Raw genomic sequence first — 22,030 nt, forward strand, 5'->3', positions numbered from 1 at the left:
GTAAATGAGGTGCTGGAGTAACTGTGTGTGATGCTGGCAGAGACCTCCAGGAAGAAACTCTTGGTCTGTACTGAAATAAGTGAACAACGAAGCCCCTCTGTGGCTAGATGAGAGGAAGCATCTGTAAAGGGGTCTTGCCATTCATTCTGCCTCATTACAGATAGCTGACTGATAGCAAGGCTGCGTCTCAGTGCAGCAGCTCATTAGTAAGAGAAGACTCTGACATTAGTTCAGATGTTGATCGACGTGACTGGTAGCGTGCAGTCTGGCTTGCATTGTCGAATGGTGCTTTATCATCAGTATTGCAGCCTGGTGGTTTGTTGGGAACATTGGCTTAGGACGAGTGTGTTGAAATGTTTGCCAGGAGGTTTAATACCCACCCATCCACGGTCTGACAGCATGGACTGGTGTGGTTGCCATTACCTACCCTCTGATAAAAGGCCAGGTGAAAGATCATGAAAATGCAGGGCATATTTCCAGAGGCGCCTGCTAGAGATTGGGGCCTGCTTGCTGCTGTGCCTTGCATGATGTGAGAGTGACCCTTTGAAAGTTAGGTCATGGCAGTGCACATGTAGGTGCCAAAAACTTGCCCACGTGCCCACGTAGCATGTGTCAGTGCAGTTCTCTGGCGGGACTAATGTATTGCTGCTATTATCCACTCTTTTGACCTAATGCCACATGACAGAAGGGAAAAATCTTGTGTATCTCAGGTCTCCATTGGAGCATTAATGGCAATTTGCAATTGTTCTGCATTAAAAGCTTATCAAGCACAATGTGGCCTTCCAGGGCTTTGTCATTAGTGTGCTCCGGATTGCCCTGCCTGCACGCAGCTCTGCTTCCCCTGCCACCGATAGCAGCCTCCATGACTGCTCTGGAGGAACATCCCAACTGTCTTCATGCTATGTCTTCCTCAGCAAGATCTTCTTTCCAGCTTGCCTGTTCTAAACCGTTGATGCTTTCCTGTGACCTTTTGGACCTACACTTCAGTTTCTTGTACGCTACAATTGTGCTCCCTCTTCTTGGCTTGTTATGAGCCAGCACATGATGGATGAGCCCTCAGCATGCCTTGAGGTGCAGCAGGAGCAGCAGAGGAAGTAAAGACAGCAGATCTATTTCAGCAAATTAGCAGCAACAGCAGGCTCTGTTGTGGCAGTTCTGTTGAATGTCATAATTTTAACGGTTCACTATGGAATAGTTCCTAAATGGCATTTATATTTAAGTCAGTTTATTATATTATTCCAGCCATGTAAAGCTTTACTACAAATTTACCAGCTCAGGCACAAAAAAATCTATTCACGCACCTATTTCCAAGATGATGATAATGGACCCCCTCCCTTTTCCCTCCTTCTTCCCTCAAATGATTATATTTTGCTTACCCATCAAAACAAATCACTCATCTTGGGTGAATATAATTTTGCAAGGCTGCAGTAATGCAGGATGACACAATTTGTTGTGGGTTGTTTTTTTGGTAACATTTTTTTGCCACTGCTCTCCACAGAAGATTTCATGCTCCTTGACTAATTTTTACATGCAAACCAAGTTACTGAATTCTGACACGTCACTTTGATGCAACCCTGACAATACACTGCCATTTTTCTTCTACAGCAAATACTTTTGACATCCTTTTCTGATTATTGTTTTAATTAAATAAAAAATGTAAATAGAAAAGGCATGGCATCAACACAGATTTATTTTGAGCTTCCAGTTTCAAAGTCCTTCCTGAGGATTTTGCACTCGATGGGCATTTTTAACCAATTAAGTATGTTCCAATTGGTGTTTCGTGGTGGTGTTTGTTCACAGACCAGCATGTCCAGTGCAGGGCACTGACAGGTGCCTCGTTTAAAGGGACCATCCTCTGCCTGACAGAAAGGGCTGGTGGCAGCCTGCTGGGACATCCTGCTTCTGGCCTCCCCAGGCCTTCAGATACCTCAATATCAACACAGATATCAACAAGTGTTTAACCATTGCCCACTTGCTCAGAGGATGCGGATGAGGTCTCTTTCATTGATGTATTTCAAAAGGAGCAGCATGAATCCTGAATTACTGCCAACATTCCTGGATCTTCTATGAGTCCACCTCGCAGATTTTCCTGCAGGAGGCGTTTTTCTCCCCTTTGCAAAGCAGTTCACCACAACAGACTTCCTGCCGACACTTGCTCCAAACCAAGAGGCAAGGACAGACTTGGCTGTGCCTTCTGCAAATGCGTTGGTTTGGGCACGTCACCTGCTTCCTTTTGTATTACAAAAATCAACATGACACTTGAAAAGCGGCTCTTTTCCCCTCTCCGTTACCACCTGCTTCATCAGAGGGGCTAAAAATAAAAAAATAATCAGTAATTTTAAGCCAAAGCTTGAAAGGGTATTAACTCAATAGGATAAACTGCAGTTAAGAAACTTTTATCAAGCAAGCTGAGTTAGGTGGTTAAAAGAAAGAAAAAAAACAACCCTAAAAAACATACAGTAGGTAGCAGTTTATGTGTCAAGAAAACTGAGAGAAATTTTGACACTCTGATGTCTAGCAGATAGCACTTAAATAATTTTTCTCCAAACTTCAGTCATAAAACTTCAAAGAGTTTTAGCCATAATACAAATTTTTAGACTAAGAAGCGGTGTTTGAAGTTATTTTATAGGATTTTGCTGTAAGGGCTCCAATTGATTTGTAGTAAGATAAAAGAAGAAAACTTTATTTTCGAAGCTTTGTCGGAAAAAGCTTTGCTTCCATTGGCCGTTTTGCCAATATGCCCTGAGGGGATGATGATGTCGACACGGATATTATATGCCTATACGAACTGAACTGAGTTTACACCTCCTGCTGTTTGTGTTATGGTTAAAATCTGTCACAAAACTGGCAGTGATTTATTAAATGTTTAATGAAGTAAGACAAAAACTTCAAGGACTACAAACAGGAAAGTAGAACATCACATTAAAGTATAATAATATAGGTTACATTTCTGTTTTTTTTTTTATTTATTTCTTTTGCTAAAAATGTGAAAAACAATTAGAAATCAAGACAGTATCAAAAGATTATGGGGTGTCACAGATCAGTCTACCAAAGGTTGTGCCTCTCTCGTTCACTTCTTTTTTTCTTTCTGAACAGAGAAATGAAAAAAAAAATATGAAATAACAGTACGCTCATAAAACAAAACCAAACCAAACCAAAAAACAACCCAAAACAACCTCACCACAAAAAAATGAAAGAAAAACCCAAGTTGGCAGTACAGAGTATCAAGTCTCAGCAACAGAAAATTTTCCCTACTAGGTTTTCAGAAGAGCAATATCAAATGTGACTCATTATTTCACTATTACTGCATGTCTCACGTTAGAAGAAATTTGTTCTCTGTGTTGCATGTTTAAAGACTATTTTTCTAAATAACAATTTTTAATTTTAACTAAAGAACTTGATTGGAATTATTATTTATGTGAAAAATTAATTCCTGAATGCAAAGCTCAAATTTATTTTATTCTCCAGTGGCTTTCAGAAGCTATTATTGTTCCTGATACAGTTTTATGTTTTCTACTTTATAATAAAAGACAATATTTGTATAAGCCTCCTGTCTATATGACTATTAAAGCAGAGCAAGTGTACTCCTGCACTTTTCAGATGAAGTTATTTACATTTCCTGTATAAAAGAGACTTAGTCTATATTTAATGTTTAATTATTTTTCATTGTAAAATGTAATTCCTGTTGTTTGATTTGCCTGATTATTTATGGACATCCTGAACTAAAAATTCATTAAACACGGCAGGAGGGGGTTTAGGATTGCAAATCCATGTTTACTCTGTTATTTAACTCAAAGGACATCAGCCATCAATACATCCATACCAACACACTCATTCACCATGCGATTTATGCCTCACGAGCAGCTATAACCCATGTTGCTCCTCAGGCTCTCTCCTCCCAGTTCTCCCTTTTGCTCAGAGACACTTTCAAATCAAACATTTTTTATTATTATTTTTTTTCTCCAGGAAAGCTAGCAGAGCAGCAGAAAGCAGCATTCATCCCCATTCACCCCCAGCATTCAGCTCTACCTTGCAGTCTGCTCTTCATAAGTGTTTGTCCTGGTCTATTCCCATTTCATGCTCTCAGACACCCAGGCTCCCAGCATAACCCCCTGATATGCCAGCCCTGACAGAGCCCACAACCCAGCTCTGGGACACTGGCTTTATATTTCCATTTAGCAACAATCACTTGGTAAAGAAAGATGGTTTTCACACAGCATAGTTAAGCACAACAGCCAAAGTAATTGCCAGATCCCTCCTACCTCGTTTTGCACTCCCACACTTTGTGGCTCTGCAGCACTCCAGGCTTTGCCTTCATTTGCAGGTTTGGTTCTGCTGCTCTACTGAAGGTCTGTGGTTATAAACTGCTTTTTTTTTCTCCTTTGGGGTATTGATAAATCAAATTAGCTGCAATAAACCCAGGAAGTTCCCCTTAAAAAAACAACCAACCAAAACAAAAAAGAAAATCCTTAAAATTTTGCTGCTGCTTTTCTCCTGCTTTGCCAGGTGGTGGGTGGCAGTTTGTCTACAAGTGTTTGACAGCCCTAGGGCTATCACAGAGAAGAACCATGTTTTGAGCTACTTAGCAGGTAAGTTTAGAAGTTGGAAGAAACACTTGTAGTTGATAATTTTTGCCCTCACTACTGGGTATCACTGTCTATGGCGAGTGCAGAAATATTCAAGGATGCCATAATGCAGCACACCAAAAAAAGGCAAATGACATTGGAGATACCCTTAATCCCTGGCCTTATATAAACTAATCTGCCAGGGTTTTGAAACAGGTTTATTCTTTCTGCTAGTTTTTTAATCAAGTGAGTCTCATATTCCCTGTAATATATAAATGATCATACAATACCTCATACTTTTCTTTTGAAAATATTAGCTGCAGAGTTTTTTACTGTTAAGTCTGATTATTTTTTTCCAGCCTGTTTTGTATAGCCAGAAGTTTTCCAGCACATAAAGCAACTCCATGGCACTTGGCTCCAGGTGACTATTTATTTATTTATTTATTTATTTTCCCCACCACTAGTGTGTGTGTTTGTGTAATAGAAACTTGCTTGTCTTCCCATTTCCAGTCCTGTATTTCTTGGAAGCAATCTTTATCACGGCTATGCTCGACTCTCTGGGACTCTCCTTCAGAATCACTGGGAAGCAGTGCAGCATTTTAGACTTTATTTCCATACTTTAGATGGATTTTTAAAAATATTGATAAATCTGCTTCTCCTGGCTCCAGCTTTTTTAAAAAAATATATATATGTGTTTGTTGATGTTAAAGGACATCACTATGCAATAGGATTTCTGAACCTCTCAGGTCCCAGCAGAAACGTGGAAAAGCCAGTGTCAATTTCATGTTTCTGAGCTATTGGACTGCCTCGTTCTGTAGCACAGGACACCTGCAGACTCTGACAGAAAATAAAAACTACCTTTGATTTGTCTTCCATCAATTAATACAGAGAGCCTTATACCCCACTTGTGAAAGAAACATGTGACACCTGCTTCTATTAAAAACATATGTTCTTAAAAAGAAAAGGAACAGTGCGGTGCAGTTCTGTGGGGTGGGAGAGCTGGAGAAAACCTCATCCCAGGCCATGTCCGGAGCAGGGGTGCTCAGCGCAGCGCGCCTCACAGCCCGCGCTGCCAGATGGGCTCTGCAGGATCTTCATGGCTGCTTCTGTGCAAACCAGCAGCACAGGGCGCTGTGTCCCACGTGCTACAGCCCTGAAGGTGACCCAAACGTGAAGGTGACCCGTCCCCATCGAAGGGCAGCGCTTTCAGCCGCGGGTTCATAACCGCAGCCCGGCCCTGCTCCCCCGCCGCGCTCACGGCCAGGCCGCTGAGGCAGGTGCCGCCGCCGCTCCTGCCCCGTTAACTACGGGACATCTGGTGGCCGATCCCGAATAGCACCGGGGACGCGGACCCCGGGCTCGGTGCGGGACGGGGCTCCCGGGCTGGGCAGGAGCAATGCAGGGGGAAACCAAGCCCCAGCATCTGCCAGGCTGGACTCCTCTGGCATTGCTCTCCTCTTCCTCACATGTACTTGGAGCTTTGATACAGGATCAGAACTGCAAATAGGCGGCTTGGCTGGCCAGGCACCGATACAGCCTCTAAAATTACTGGGAACAGAGGTGCATGGCATGTTTTGGGAACCTTGTTAGTTGGAAAATAACATCAGGAAAATTTGAAAGAATGCTAAATATATATGTGATGTAAAAAACAAGGTCATTAAGGGATTTGGACTTTAACATGAGCATTTTCTTTAGGACTACTTGTTTGGAGTGCAGTTATTTTACTGGGCTCTTTATGCAAAGCATATGCCATGACTAATGTATGTGGGGAGCCACAGATGCTTTGATAGCATCCTATCTGGCTTATTAATGACCCCAACCACTTGCTTTTATACTATACTTCATATATTTATTTTTAAGGAATATAATATTATAATAGGACAAGAGCCATGATAGCTTTCCTACTCACACTGCCTTACAGGAATCTCAGATAGTGCTGTGTTTACCTCATGTATTCTGCAGGGGGGATCTCCACTGCTCTACCCTACACTTCTTGTGTACCCCAAATTCCTAGTCACTCTGAGGGTTCGGTGTGCCAGGTACACAGCCCCAGCCTGTCTTTATAAAATAACAGCAAACTAATCAGCAGCATTCAGCTTTCCTCCAAATTTAGTTTTGCAAAAGAACTCCTGCTTGTTGAAATGGATTTCAAGAATCTACAGAATTGTACATCTCCCCTTGATTTTTGTATAATTAGAGAGATGAGTCCTGCAACATGTCCATTAGCAGGTTAATGGGGTAGTAATGAGTAAAATGGTAAAGGTGAGAATAGTTCTGTTTCAGCGTGGAATTAGGCTGAGTGTTAAAATTTGATCTCTGCATGCCAGGATACCTAACTGCACCGTGTTAATTATTGCTAAAAGAGCTGGCCTTTGTCTCCTGACTAACAAACAGACAATTCCTTCAGCAGAGCAGCATTTCTCTGTGAGGTGTCGGGGTGTGTTGGCTGCCTGCAGCCCCTGGAAGCTGCCCAAGGCTGGGCTCAGAAGAGGCAGACCCAGCTGGGCTGGGGGCTCCTGGAGCTGATGCCCCTGAAAGAGATGCTGATTTGGGAAAAGACTCTTCCCATGTCTTTTAAATTTAAGCATTTGGACTACTCTTTCCCTCAGGGAAACTGTAGGACGTTTACTGCCATGCTTGGTAAAAGAGTATAGCTACATGATTGTATTTTGTAAGTGATTTTCATTGAATCATATAAATAATCCTTTAGGCCTGTTAAGAGTCACACCTCTGTGTGGTATCATGTGACATCCTCATGGGAGGACAACTGAAGAAATTGCCCGATGGCATTTCTGACAAGGACACTTGCCTTCCAGGGAGGAAGAGGAAGGGCTTAAAAAAAAAGACATGAGGTGGCTTCCTAGTCTCATGTCCACAGAAAAGGCACTAATGCTGCATGGAGGCTGTCATATGCAGGATTTGCTTGGGCACCTTCTGCTGTTAGCTCCTTGGCTGTCACTGCTCCCTGCTCTACAGAGCACTGACTGCTGCATAGGTACCTGTGCCTCCTGCTTTAGCAGCACCCTTGAGGCCCCTTGCTCCTGCTTGCAAGTTAAAGGGCTTCACAGTGCTCCTTGCCTGTACTACATGTGGAAAAGTGCGTCCCTTTTTCCCATATCAGTGATGGCAAACTCTTTGCACTCAGAAAGGTTTGGTCTGGCACAAGAAAATAAGATTTTAAAAAACCCCGCTAAATTAGCATTCACCACCAAAAGATTGGCCATACCTCAGATGTTGTTACTGCATATGTATACTGGGTATCACTGTTATACTGTCTGTGTAAATACTTATATTTGCAGCCTTCTTCCCACCTCTGCTGGAAAAAAACCCTGAGCCTCCCATGAGGTGATGGAGAATTGTCAAAACCAACCACTAGTTTCAAAACTGTACAAAAGTTATGTGTTTGTGATGGATCCCTGTGACCTTCCAAACACTGCCCAGGTGGTGCTCACAACCAGCATGCTCTGTACTGAGACCACAGCACAGCAGCCCTCCACAGCTACCAAGGCACATACATACACCCCAAAACATCTTATGGGGACTCCAGCAGTTTCATTAAACTTCAGTTAATTCTGTAATAAAGAAGGTGTTTTGTTTTGGGTTTTTTTTGTTGTTGTTGTTTGGTGTTTTTTTTTTTCACTAATAGATATTGAAAACAAATTCTGAAACCTCTAATGCTTTCACAGAGTGCAATTGTCTGTTTTCAGCCAGCTGTAGCTACAATCCTGGTAACAATGTCAGAGCCACAGGCAGAGAGTATTGACCAATGATTGAAGTCAATATACATGACATCAATGAAGGTATTGCATAGATTTTTCTCAGGGAAGCAAAAAATCACAATTTGAAGGGTTCTGGTTAATCCTGTGCTTGCCCAGATTTAGGGAACTCAGGGGCATTGTTCAAAGTGCCATGATTTCTAATAAACATATCGTAGAGTGTCTCAAAAACTTTCATAAGAACATGCATGTTTCTAGGAGAAGTGTTTTGTTCCTCCTGTAGTCTTTTATCTGTCTAAATCTGCTCAATATATTAACTAAATATAAACCCCAAAGCAGTGTTCATTGATTGATAATAGCTGCTGCTCAAGATTCCTCTTAACTTTATTGTTCTGTTTGCTCTGTAGCACAAAACACAACCAAATGGATTTTGCAACTAATCTTCTTAATATTATCCTTCATAAATTTGTGTTTAATTAATTTAACTATTTATTATGTAGCTGTTTCAAACCATTCAGATTTGAAATCAGTATTTGTGTACACCTTTCTCTCCCATAAAATCCAGCTGGAGCCCCTGTCCTTTGAGAGCTACTAAGTCTAAGACTGCATTTCTCCATTCTGAAACTCCTTATTCACTGTCTTCATATATTGTCCACACTTCAGGGATAAAACTAATCTCATCTCAACAACTCATTCATATCAGCCCAGCACATCCATGCAACCAGTTGCCAGCCCTTGTTCCCACACCTTTGTGAAGAAAATGCCCAGAAAATTCAGTCATGGTCTTCTTTGATCTAACAAAATGTCATCTGAGCTAGACTGGGGTCCCACTCCTGTCAATGAGGAGACAGATGCCTCCAGCAAATTCCTCCTAAGCTGTGGGTCTGTTGGGAGGAGGACACTGATAGTAGTGCATAACAGGTTCAATGCTGCATGTTCCAGGCAGACGGCTGGTTAACCAGAAAGCTGGGTGTTGCATGAAGGAGTGTGCATTACAAGTGTCACTCCTGTGACGTGCGAGTGAGGTAGCATATTATCCTGACTGTATGGAGATGGCTGGTGTGGCCAGGGCTTCCTAAGGGCCTGTGATCATAAGGGAGAAAGTCCCACCAGGAGAGGAGGGAGGAATCTGGAGGGATCTCTCTGTCTCCACTGACTATTTGAGGGAACCACGGTTGCTAGTTTAGACAGGGTACTTGGTTGCAAGTGAGATGAATTCTCCCTGATGTCATGAGCATATGAAGTTTAAAAGGGTAAGAGTTTGCAGAGAGCCAGCTCTTCTGCAGTAATTGCCTACGTCCATGCTCTTACCTTCAGTAATCGCAAAGTACCTTACTCCTCAGAGAAAGGTAACCTTGTGTTTACCACAGTACTGCAATTACTGCCAATGCACTGTGAAATTATCCCCTGGGTGTCTCATGGTGTCTTTTTCAGGTGCCCATACCTTTAATCTCAGCATCTCCTGGCTCCCAGTCTTGCTAATACACTGCCCCTTTTGCCTGTCACAGTTCACTGGGGCTGTGTACAGGTGTTAGATCCACCTGCATGAACAGTCTGAGGCTTCGGTCTTATCAAGTCTATACTGATCCCTGTCTGTGCAATCCTCCACTCTAAATTCCTGCTGGCAGTCACCTGGTTTCTTAACCTCCAGTTACAGGTCTGAGCTAAAGCCTGCTGAGGCTGTGGGAGCCCTTCCATTGATTTCCATGAGCTCTGGATCACTATTCCCTCTCAGCCACATACACAGACAAATATCTCAACAGCTTCACCCAAGCAGTTCAGATAATCAGAGTACTATAGTATTTATATATGCCTTAAAAAAGGAAGACATTTAGAGAGATTATTTATTCTATCTCATGATTAAAACAAACCACTGCCTTCTATGCCATTTGAAAGGGCTCAGAAGACATCTGTTTACCAGCTTCCTACTGGTAATGTCACTTCCACAGCAATAACTAAATCACCTTCACATTCCTCTTGGTGAAGCCATTAAGCCTAGAAACATGCTGGTTTTGGCAATACAGAAATCAAAGTGGTAGCAGAGCGGAGAAGATCTGTGTTAAAGAACAAAAATCCACAGGCTGCTTCAAATATCAACAAGGAACCCTGAAATTTTCTATCAATTTCTTTTCATGGCCTTGTGACATTTTCAACTAAAAACTATATTGCTTAACATCAAGGCACTTTGAGAGAGCTTCAGTTGGAAAAGGTAATTTTTGAGTGAGACTCAGCAGAAAAAGGTAATTTTTCAGAGAGGTTCACTGGAAAAAGGTAATTTCAGAACCAATTGCTGCATTCTTTTACTGTTATTTTGTCTCTTTTCTAAGTAGCCCTAATGTCATTCATGGGCACACCATGTCAATACATCAGTACCAGCTAAGTCGTTTGTGCAAAGTAAGTTTACAGAAACTGTAGCTTTAGGCTATGTTATTCCAGGACTGTGAAGATCAAACAATGCAATTTCACTTGGAAGTTTCATCAATTTTGCATCAATGTTGATGCCAGAGCAGGAGACCTGCTCACAGAATCATAATTTCATCCTACTAAAACTTTTGTTTTTGATAGAGAATCTAATTTCATATGATGATAGGTTATACAGTAATACCATGTATCCATCATATCAGTCTATCAGAGCCATATTGCTTTGCTGTAAATTGAGGCAAAGGTAAAGAGGGATTTTTTAATAGTTGATCTAAAGCACAACAATTTATACTGTTTTGGGATATGAATGGCAAAAATCCCCAGTTTTCAAATGCGGGTGTTATTATATATTATTTGTACAAGTGGAAAAACAAAAACAACAAAAAGCCCAGAGCTTTCATCTGCTTATTTTCTGAAAGCTTTGGAAACGGAGTAAAGCATTTCAGCTTTAATGGCTGGAAAAAGGAATCTTAGAAAATTATTAGGCCCCTCATACACATATTCTTTGCTTGTAGCTTTAGAGAGAAATGAAATAACTCTTGCAATGTCAGATGCAAAAGCTGAGGTGTGCAAGAAGAAACATAATAAAGCTTCACATACTTAAGTAAAATGGCAAGAATAATGGTCTAAGTCTTAATTCCATCCTTTCAGTTATACCTGCCTTTACGCTGAACATCAGGTTTTCATTAATTTCTTTTTTGCTATCTAAATAAAAAGTCTATTCAGAAAAGTGTGTTCACTGCTCAGCATGTGCACTGGCCACTACCCTGGGATCCTGCACACAACATCCACCTTTGGCACCTCTGCAGGAACATGCTAACCCAAAGGCCAGGAACTCTCTTCATTTTTAAAGTGCTCAACTTTCCAAAGTTCTACATTGGCTTCCTTCAGAAACAGGCACAGGTTCATCCCTCAGTGCAGCAGCCACGTGCGAGGAAGTAAACCACTCACTCATCAGTGAGGAGATTCTCAGAACTGGGACGAGAGGGATAAATCCACTCCAAAGTCTAACACACCATTTAGAAATTATTGGCTATACATCTCCTGCTATTTAGGTTCACACACAGCTGTCACAGCAGTTTCCTGGAAGCACACAAACATGGGGTTTCTTACACCAGGAGCTGTCAGGAAATAGTATTGTAGTAGTTCAAACCCATTTTTGGAAGTTCAGCCTAGCTAAAGGCCATAGTCATGAAAAAGTTATCTAGCATTTATAGATTTCTTTTTTCTTTTATTTATTTTTTTTAAACTGCTCAGAAACATAGGGATGAACTTTTCAAAGTAAAGTACACGCTTTTCCAACCCATTACACTTCTTTTTTCCCCTGAGTACCAGTAGCTACCTCTCCACCATGCTCTCAGGAATACATAGGGCAAAAAGGGGGCAGGAGTCATCTCAAAATCTATTCTCTCCTTCAAACACATGAACAGTTGTACAATTATTAAGAAAAAACCTTCTTAAAAGACAAGTCCATGGAGTAGCTGGCACAGGCCTGCTGCTGGGCACTTGCAGTACCTGAGTACCTCTGCTGCTCTGTACAGAGAAAGACCTGCCCTGCGCCATCCCATCACCAAACACACACCCCCAAATTGAAACCTCCTGCCTGAAAGAAAGAGAAGAGCCTGAAACTCCGTCCAGTGCTTAGGCAGAGCCATAACTCTTTGGTAGGCACACATATAGGCAGAAAGGGTGCAGTTTGTACCTTACCTCTTCCGAGTGGCATTTTCTGTTGTGGGGCTTGCTCCTTTCTGCACAAGCAGCTGCAATGCTGGGGTCCTTAGCACATGGTGTAGTCCTTTTTCCCTCCTACTCTCATCACATCAGGGCTTTGAGGGCATGATTAGGATTGCTCACTTCTTCCAGGATTGTTTATATGTCAAAATAGGCTGTGCTCTTCGTTCCCCAGCTGTTGGTTGATTCTGATTACATACCTTTTTGACCTATTTTTAATTTGAAAGATGAACATGATCTTCAGATCAGAAGAAAAAAATTAAACTAATCATGCAGAGGTAGAATTGAAAAATGCCCACTGTGTTTCAAGAAGGATGTTAATTTCACTTTAAAAAACTTTCATTTTAAGATGTGGGCTGTAGGAAAGATAATTGGCATTAAAGAGTAGGAACATCCTGTGAACTGTTGCTGTTAACACAGGGCAGGTGGTCAGCCTGCCCAGGGTCCATTCTCAATAAATCCCATCAATAACAGGTTTATTAACAGAGCCTAATGCAGAGCAGGGAGAGGTGCCACCAGATGTGGAGCATCTCCATCACTCCTGCTGCTCTCCCTGTCCACTCCCCTTGGAAAGGACAGCTTTTTCAGAGAAACCTTTTGTTGCAAAGCAAATTCCAGCGAGTCAAAGGGAGGCAAGGGTCTCTCTTAAGGTCTGTCAGAGCTAAGGAGGATGGAACCCTGTGTGCTGTGGGAGCAGTGCTTGCTCACTCTTTGGGTGGAAGAGCTGCACAGCCTCCTGCTGCCAGGGTTGTGCTGTTCATTTGGGCAGTTGCTGCTCTACCCATAGTCTGTACTGCACACCAGTTGCTCGCTGGAGAGAACAAACACTGGGAGGACAATCGATTAGTGAGGGAGGGCAAAAGTCTGCAGCACAGACTTAAGGCATTTTATTTTTGCTTTCTGCTTTCTTTTTATCTCCTCTTTCTCATGTGCCTGGCTGGGCTCCCTTTATTCTGCAGCCATGGTGCTGAATGCTGATGACAACATGGCATTCATTTTAGGGGCAGCGCAGGCAGGCTGTGAACACGTGACCTTTAGGAGGGAAAACAGGTGGATACTATGGTTTTATGGCTGAAAGATAATGATGTTTTACCTCTTGATACTTATTTGGGTAAGGGATGCTGATATATGTCTAGTCCTAATGGGTATTTCTGAGCTACACAAAGCAGAATGTGTCCAAGGGAGCACTAATACATGTAATTGACAGTTCCCTTGTGTCCTAATGTTGCCCTGTTTTTATGAGGTTTTCTTCAAATCTTGATGCTAGTTCTAGGCTGTTAGTGATTTGATACTACTCAATCTCTGATGTGATGTTATAAATATAATTCAAAGATGGGCTGATCCTGAGACCAAAATTTTAGGAACTAGTGAAAAGCACGTATTAAAAGTAGGTGCTGAAAGTTTCTCCAAACAGATCAGCACTAGAGATCTTTGGTTCATGGGTCACAGTAGGAGTCCCAGACTTGGTGACTCCTCAGAATGTGTCTTGTTGAATCACACAACAGGTTTCACACCATCTCAGCATGAAGGCAGCCTCCAGGGATGTCACCTATGAACATATTCCTAATCAACACAAACAAGTGTGCAAAAATGCAGAACAAGACTTTCAAGACTGGCCATACTGGACCTGCCAAGGCCAGTGTTTAGTCTTTGACAGCCACTAACAGAGAGCTAACAGAGAGCACTTAGAGATGGCCACCATGTCAGCATCAACATGTCCAAAAAAGCTGATTTTCCAGGAGCTGTAAGCAGGCAGACATGGACACATCCAAACATGCTGCTTACTTGCAAATTCTTAAATATAAGAAGGATGCAGTCTAGGTCAAATCTAGAGGAAAATAACCATTTAATGGAATTTGCAATTATATATAATAATATTATGTGTAAGTACCTTTACAATAGACATGTACTTGTATGCATATACATATGTGTATACATACGTACTCACACATTTATGTGTATGTGTAAATCCCATCAATAACAGAGTCTAATGCAAAGCAGGGAAAGATGCCTGTAATATGTATATATATAATATATGGTGGCTATATTATAAATATATATAATAGCCACCATATATTATATATATATACTATTATATATATAATATTATATATATAATATTATATACATAATATATAATATATTATTATATAATAATTATATATATAATATTATATATATATGTATATATATATAATAGCCACCATATATTATATATATACATATATATATATAATATATATACATATATACATACATATATACATATATATATATATATATATGTATTATGGGGAGTGTGTGTGGGAGAGAGAGACAGGGAGAGAGGTATTACACTGGAAATGCAAACAGACCTCCAGCCCAGGGGGTAAGAGATGCTCCCATTACTTATCTGGGATATGCTGATGGCCTCAGCCCAAGTCCTGACAGACATGTCTGCCACGTCACTTTAGTGGCAAGGTTGTCACAAATTGAGGAAGCATTTGCTTGCAGACAGCAAATAAAGCTGAAGACTGCACGGTTATGGGCACATTCTTACTCTGGCTATTAATTTAGGGTCTCTGCTATGTCCCAGGTCCATTGGTGACGAGGGCTATCAAACTAGCATCTGTCAAACCAAACACTAATTGCACTGAGACAAATGGAAAAATACAATTTGCAGGTTTTGTCATGTGGCAAAGTACAGTCCGATGACCTGGCTGAGAATACTCGCCTTTGGTTTCTGCTTCGCATGGAAAGCACATTCTATTAGCATTTATGTTTATAATTATCCCGCAATTTTATTTAGGTTCAGTTGAACAGGGGCAAAACATGGCACTTTTCTCACAGATCCAAGCAGCTGATGGGCAAAGGTTAATTTGTCAGTACACGGACACATTAGCTTGTCACATCTGTTATTAATTGCAAACAGATATATTAGTCTAATTAAACATTGCAAAGGACTGACCTAAATTGTTCAATGGTCTGTAACTACATATATTCTGCTATTAACACACTTCATGTTTCATGTTTAGCTTTTGCATACTGATGAGAAGTAGCATTCTTAATTGTAAAGCTAGTTATGTGTCTTGCAATCACCACTTACTGCTGGTACAGTTAATGTGCTCCAAATGTAAAAATAAAACACATGTGACACAGCCATGTGAATTTTCTGTCAAATAGCAGCCATTCCTCCTCTGCTGTCTCCATTGCTCGCCTTCCTAAATGATTATTTTCCTTGGCAGCTGTCTAAGTGGCTTGTCGCAGCCTAATTTCAAAACTCATTATTAGGACAAACAGTTGCAGCGCATCAATAGCCCATCAGGATTAATTAAACTGGGAATCAGCAGCTGACTGTTAATCAGATCATTTGCAGTTGATCAGTATAGGGACTATCATCAAAATATTACTGTAGTCATTTTTTATTATGTGTCCACAGCTTGTAACAAACCTACTAATGACTTGATACAAAATATTTGCCTTGCAAACAGCAGCTTCTTAGCAAGTGTTGGGCAGTGCAATTACTGCTTCAAACAAGATAAGCTCCAAACTGCACATTCATGACCTGATTCACTTTGTCCTATTGGCTTTAGATGCTCCATCACATGGAAATAAACATGGAGCAGGCATGTTTGGTTTTAAAGCACAGACACCCAGTGTGTTACACGCTACTTTTGGCCTCACTTTGCTAAAGCACAAAGGGTTTCCTTAAAATACACAGAAGGAAATTTTTTTATTACAACACTCCTATTTCTATCATAATTCTCTAGGAAAAAAATGTAAAAGTAAAATGCTGAAGAACTGTATCTACACATATAATTTATGACCAATATAATATGTTAGAATGACATGCAAGACCTAGGAAATCTGAAGATCGCTGGCGAAAAAAACTACAAGGAGAAATACGGTTCAATTAATTTCTATAATGCAGAATATTTCTTCATAAAGAAAATGAGCAAATATGTTTCTTAAGGATACATTTTGCCTAAGTATGTCCCAGACAAGTACCTCATTTTTAATAATGTAGCAATAATTTTTTAAAAGTTCATTTTAATATAAAAAGTCTACAGTCTGACATTATTTGAAAACTACCTTTAGTTTGTAGAGTGGCTTTTCACACGGAGAGCTGCTGCTTCTGGGAATGGTTCCTTGTTTACTCTTTGGAACAAACCCAAACACAAGTTGTAAGTTAGCACATGGCAGACACACAGGGAAGTGTATTCCTGATGGAAATGTCAAAGAAGAAGGCTTCTGTATTTGTTTCTTCTGCTGTGTGGACAAACATGTAGGGCACCTCAGAAGCTAATAAAAGATCATCTAAAGGAGTAGAGAAAGACATAACATAATTCAAAGCAAGTCCATTTCGCAGAGGGTATAAAACATAAAGATGGAAACTTTCAGCTTCATCGTCATGTAAACAGAGTCAGAGTGGAAGTGATACATTTGCTCCTCTTTGCGCTCATGGGAGGCAAGAAACAACCATATATTTATCTACTACACGTATGGTTATTAATAACAAACAGTAACAAAATGATAGATTGTGGGAGTCCATAGAAAAAGAAATTCAGTGAAGGTGGATTTTCTGAGGAAATTCAGTACCCCAGACATGGCAGGAGGAGGCATTGCTTTTGATACATCTATGGGAAAACAAACAAGGAGGTAACAAGGCTGCCTGTCTATGTGCACTATACTCACAAATGTTTTTCAAACAAGCGGCATATCAGTCAGCAAGCTTTCTTGATACCTCTGCATCCCTCATGGAATTGATGAGATATGCAGATTCCTCTGCATATTATTGTCAGTGATCAGTGGCTACTTTGAGGTGATGCTCCTGTGCCCTATAAATCCTCAAGGGCTCCAAAAAGTGACTTGGCCATCCTCATACCAGAGTCAGCTGCCAAAGAAGAAGATGTAATGGCACAAAAACATTTTACACTGAACACAGAATCAGATGGGACCCTCAGGCCTCCTCCCTGCCCAGCGGGTGGCTCACCGTGGCCCCAAGGCTCCAGTGGTCCTTCCTGGCCCATGCCCCATGCAGAGCTGCCACTGGCATCCCCTCAATGGCTTCCATTCCTCATAATAGCCAAGATTAGAGAACAGTTAAAAAGATGGTCAAGCTCTCCCCAGGGCCCTGAGGAGGAGCGCAGAGGCACTTGCCCAGAAAACAGTGCAATTTGAACATTGTTGTAACAATTCCAGCCTTTTCAGTTTACCAGTTTACTGCACAAACTGCATTTCTGCACTTTAATCAGCATTTCTCCCATTGCAGAACAAAGCCAGGGGAGAAGTCTACCCAGGACCCAGATGACTACTCGGGGCAGCAACTCTAATTTTAATATGTGGCTGGTGGCTTCATTATCTGAGATTACAAAGACGGTCAAGTAAAATGACACACTTTATGATGTTTAGCCAACAGAAAACACCCCTTGGTGAGAGGAGTGTAAGGAATATGTCATTCCTCAGTATGTTAAGGCAGAAATAAGAAGCTGGTATTAGAAGAGGAAAAATCCCAGCCCTGCTGCTTCTTGCCACCCTATCAGCCTCGCTGCCCTAGGCAGGAGCTGTGTTTGCTCACACTGGAGGGCTGCCCCCAGACAAAGTGCACGCAAGCGGCATATAACACACACACGCCCCAGGCACTGCAGTTTAGGTGACAATGAGGTGAGCTCTTTACATTATGGATTTAAGTAAGGCTCAGCTTCTGACTTCTGCTGTACCAGGATTAGAGGTGTTTACTATTAGGAGACATATTGGGAAATGTGTGTCTTCCTTTAATGCATATGACATTCCTCTACTCCTTGATGGTAATTGCTGGAGGAGCTGTGGAGGCCATGGTGACTAATGCTATGCCCATATGTTCTGGATGCAGCCTGTAGCACACTAATTTTTTTGTGGGCAATCTTTGATCAGCTTCTGACACTGATGAGATGGAAATTAAATTTTACATGATGTAATGGCACTGTCTGGAGACCAAATAGTTGAATTACAAAAAGAGATTCAGAGCAAGAAAATGTACAGAACCTGCTTCTGTGCAGCTTGCTAGAGCTCTCTGCCTGGTAAAATGCTTGTAAGGTGGAAAGGACCAACCCCTGCCCCTAATCCAGTCAAGTATTCCAAATGTACTCCAGACACTGACATACAAGAGAAATACACAATGAAAAAGGGATTTGGCCATATGGTTTACCTGCAATGATTGACCATGTAAGTAATGTCCATCTGGAGATGGAAAGCTTTCAAACCGGTGTATGATGGCTTGTGTTGTTTTAGAAACAGTCGTATATTTTGGATTACTTCTAGATCTGTGGTTATGCTTCAGGAATCCATGCTTCAGGAACCTATTTGTCTCATAATGCTGCTATGAAACACAAACACCATGCACAGTGATCCTTTTCCCTTGAAAACTGTGTGGCACTGCCTCTCTTTGAGCTAGAGGAAGGTGCTCATAGTCAACAGACAGCTGAGCAGAGGCTGCTCTGAGAAGCTGTGTGTGCACACCAGGCAGCAGCCCTGCTGCTCTGCCACTTGCTGTTATTTCTGCAGCTGCCACGGCTGAAGCTGCCACCCAGCCCTTCTCTGCATGTTGGCTGGAGACACTGCTGGAGAAGAGCAACTCTGCCACCATGAAGGGCAGGAGGATATAAAATGAAAGTGCCTTTGTGCGTCTATATAAATTCTTAGACTACAATATTTTTTTGCAGTATTTTTGGTGGATCTTAGTTATTTGTTCCTTTTATACCCTCCAGGCTGAAAGCAGACAGGATTTGGGAGACTAGGTAGCCCATTTGAGGGAAGTGTTCAGTGATACCAAAGAGAGACCAAAATCCACTGCCGGGGAGTAATTCCTTTTTCCACTCCTGGACTCTACACTTCTGCTACAGAGCTTTCCCCTGGCCTGTTTTCCTGGAGCTAGTGCAAGCAAGATACTGCCACTGTACTGATGTTGCTGCTACTGAGAACAGGTGACTACCAGAGAGCTAGCAGAAAACTACTCACTAATTGGCTATATGGCAGCCCTCCTCCTCACTCAGATACAACCTGACAGAGAAAATGCTACTGAGTCCTAAAAATGTGAGGAAAAGTAGACCATCTTACCTAAATTTCTCACCAGGCTGGATTTGGTATACTTACATGATCTCTCAGAGATGTCTTTCTGTTCCTTTGGTGGCTATATTTGACATATGGTTTGCCTTTAGTGAATGGCTTCATCTTGCAGAACCGCCAGGGATAGTCAGGCCCCAGACTAGGCCAAAGATCCAGGATCTTCATCCTCCAAAACACAAAACAGATCCTGCCATACACTGCAGTCATGTCTCACATGATGGAGAGTAACGTTATCCAGGTCATCTAGCTGGTGGTGGGTCTGAAAAGTGCTGGCTCCCCAGACACCAAATCTTTTGCTGTCACCTTTAGGAATAAGACTTACTTGTTTAAAAAAGGCACACCAGTATTAACAACAATGCTTGACTAAAATCTGAAAAAGAACTAGCCAGGCAAATCTGAGAGAGAGAATGAGTGAGGCTGTCACCTACCTCACAGCCTGGCAGGGACTAACCCACTGTCAACAGTTTCCTGGGGTGAGGGAGATCTGGCCCTGGTCTTCCCCATGCTGGAAGTAGGTCAGCTGGCAAATGCTCCTCCATGCTGCTCCTCTGTCTCCCACACCCTTTCTCAGAGGACATCTGTGTTTCTTCTGTGCAGAAGATTTTGGGAATCCCACTGAAGCATAGGGAAACCATTCCCCTCACATCTAATCTCGCTTCACCCATCTTATCTCCAATGAGCAGCTAATAAAGATACCTTAATCACAGTCACTTGTAAAAAACATGTAGATTCTAACCTAAGCTCTATAATTGCAAGCATTTTTGAAAAGCAACTTTTTTAGAACTTCGCTAAAGAGACTCAGCTTTTTAGGAGAAAACGCTTACAAACCCATAGTTACAACCTAATAGGCTTTTCAGGTGAGGTATACACTCCTCTCTGCAGGTAGGCACCACCTTGAAGTTCCTAGATTTCCTGGGCTTGCATGGCTTCCAGGCTGCTTGGGAGTCTTCACTACACACTTGATCTCACCCAGTCTTGTGCAGTTATGGAGCTCGGGCCAGGCCCTGCTACGTGGAGAACAGATCTCACTGGGACCACTCTCCAGAAGCCGAATGTGGAACCAGACAGGCCAGACCCTCAGCTGACACACATAAACATGCTGCAGCAAAGCCACAAGAGCAATGCTAGGTGACCTGGCTGAAGTATTTCACACAATGCCTAACATCAAACAAAAGTCTTAGGTGACTCTAATACAGAAAAAAAATAATCTACTCAAAGTAATCAAACTGCAAATCTCTTACTTTTAGGCTATTTCCAGTCTGGTTCTTAGTGTAGTCTCACAGTTTTCCCATTCCCAGCTTAAATGGTAACAAGGTGTGGGTAGGAATTAGTGGATCTTCTAACCAGAAAAGGACCATGAGCTGCAAAGAGAAGACCCAGCCCATTGCCAAGGGAGAAAAGTATGGGTAGAGGACAGCACAAATGCAAATGGCCTTGCAGCTGAAAGGGACCAAAAGCAAATCAAACACCAAACATTCAGAGATCAATCGTGAGAGAAGCTGGACAGCTGGTAAATCTGCTCACCCCTGTGAGGCTATTGCTTCTGAATCAGTTGGGGGACTTGGCTCTAAATTATCAGGCAAGGTTTAACACCAGTGCTGTCTGCAGGGGGATGCCCTGTAGTGAGCTGCACTGGGGCCTTGTGGGGAAAAGCTCAGTGTCCAGCCAGCTGGCTGAGTGGGTGCTCAGCCTGGTGCTGCTGGCAGTGCTTGGCCATGCTCTTGCCATCACTTGGTAAGGGCTCAGCCAAAGGGAAAGACAACAAGGCAATGCCAAGCCAGATAAATGTTCTGCCTCGCCTGTGTGTGGGTAATTGAAGTTAAAGTGTAAAACCTGGTCTATTACTGACCTTTTAAAATGTCTCCATCCTTTCCTTCCATCACAGCAGACTGGTGCCCCCTCGCTGCAGAAGCCACATTTTTGTGACAGCTTTACAGTGTAGTTATAATCAGGCAAATGACTGGAAATTAAAAACAAAACAAAACAAAACAAAACAAAAACATACCTGCTTACCTGTATGTGTCCAAATTCTAGGTACCTTAAATTATTGTAATTGTGAGTGTTTAAGGAGAAGTGATGGGGGACTTAATGGTAAGGAGTACTGTGAGCCAACATAGCAGAGCTGCGTTTTGCAACACTGATACAGGGCTGAGATGTTTCTGATTCTGAACAGCTGTCAATGAATAATGTGCACAGCTGAAATAGCAGAGAGCATGATTTACAGTTAGCAGGGTGAGCAGGTGCTCTTGGCACCCAGAAAAAGCAAAGGTGAGACCTGCATGCTGGACCGATGTGCTAGGGAGGGCAGAGATGGGCACCAATAGTGGGAGAGGCTGAAGTTGTTTCTACAGAGGGGCTTCCCTAATTATACCTACACTTTATGCCTGAATAGCCCTGCCTAATGCAACTACAGATGTTGGTCATCGTATTATCCTAACAGAGTTTTGGAGACTAGGTTGCGTTTTTAAAGAGGGAGAGGAATCTTTCTGTCATCACACATAAGGGAGTTACATT

At 42.0% G+C, this 22,030-nt stretch overlaps 1 long non-coding RNA gene across 2 annotated transcripts; it reads right to left on the reverse strand.

Annotated features, from left to right (window-relative positions):
* Positions 1-2,960: 2,960 nt before the first annotated feature.
* Positions 2,961-19,680, reverse strand: LOC127387144 (uncharacterized). 2 transcript variants are annotated; one of them, XR_007890060.1, is made up of 6 exons: positions 19,544-19,680; positions 17,108-17,306; positions 16,505-16,729; positions 12,410-12,642; positions 4,263-4,431; positions 2,961-3,088 (listed from the first exon to the last, which is right to left on the reverse strand). It is a non-coding gene; the product is annotated as an uncharacterized LOC127387144 (long non-coding RNA). The 2 variants fall into 2 exon arrangements; XR_007890061.1 differs by lacking the exon at positions 19,544-19,680 and adding an exon at positions 17,406-17,508.
* Positions 19,681-22,030: the final 2,350 nt, after the last annotated feature.

This window comes from Apus apus, chromosome 7 (genome assembly GCF_020740795.1).
Source record: "Apus apus isolate bApuApu2 chromosome 7, bApuApu2.pri.cur, whole genome shotgun sequence".
Lineage (NCBI taxonomy): Eukaryota > Metazoa > Chordata > Aves > Apodiformes > Apodidae > Apus > Apus apus.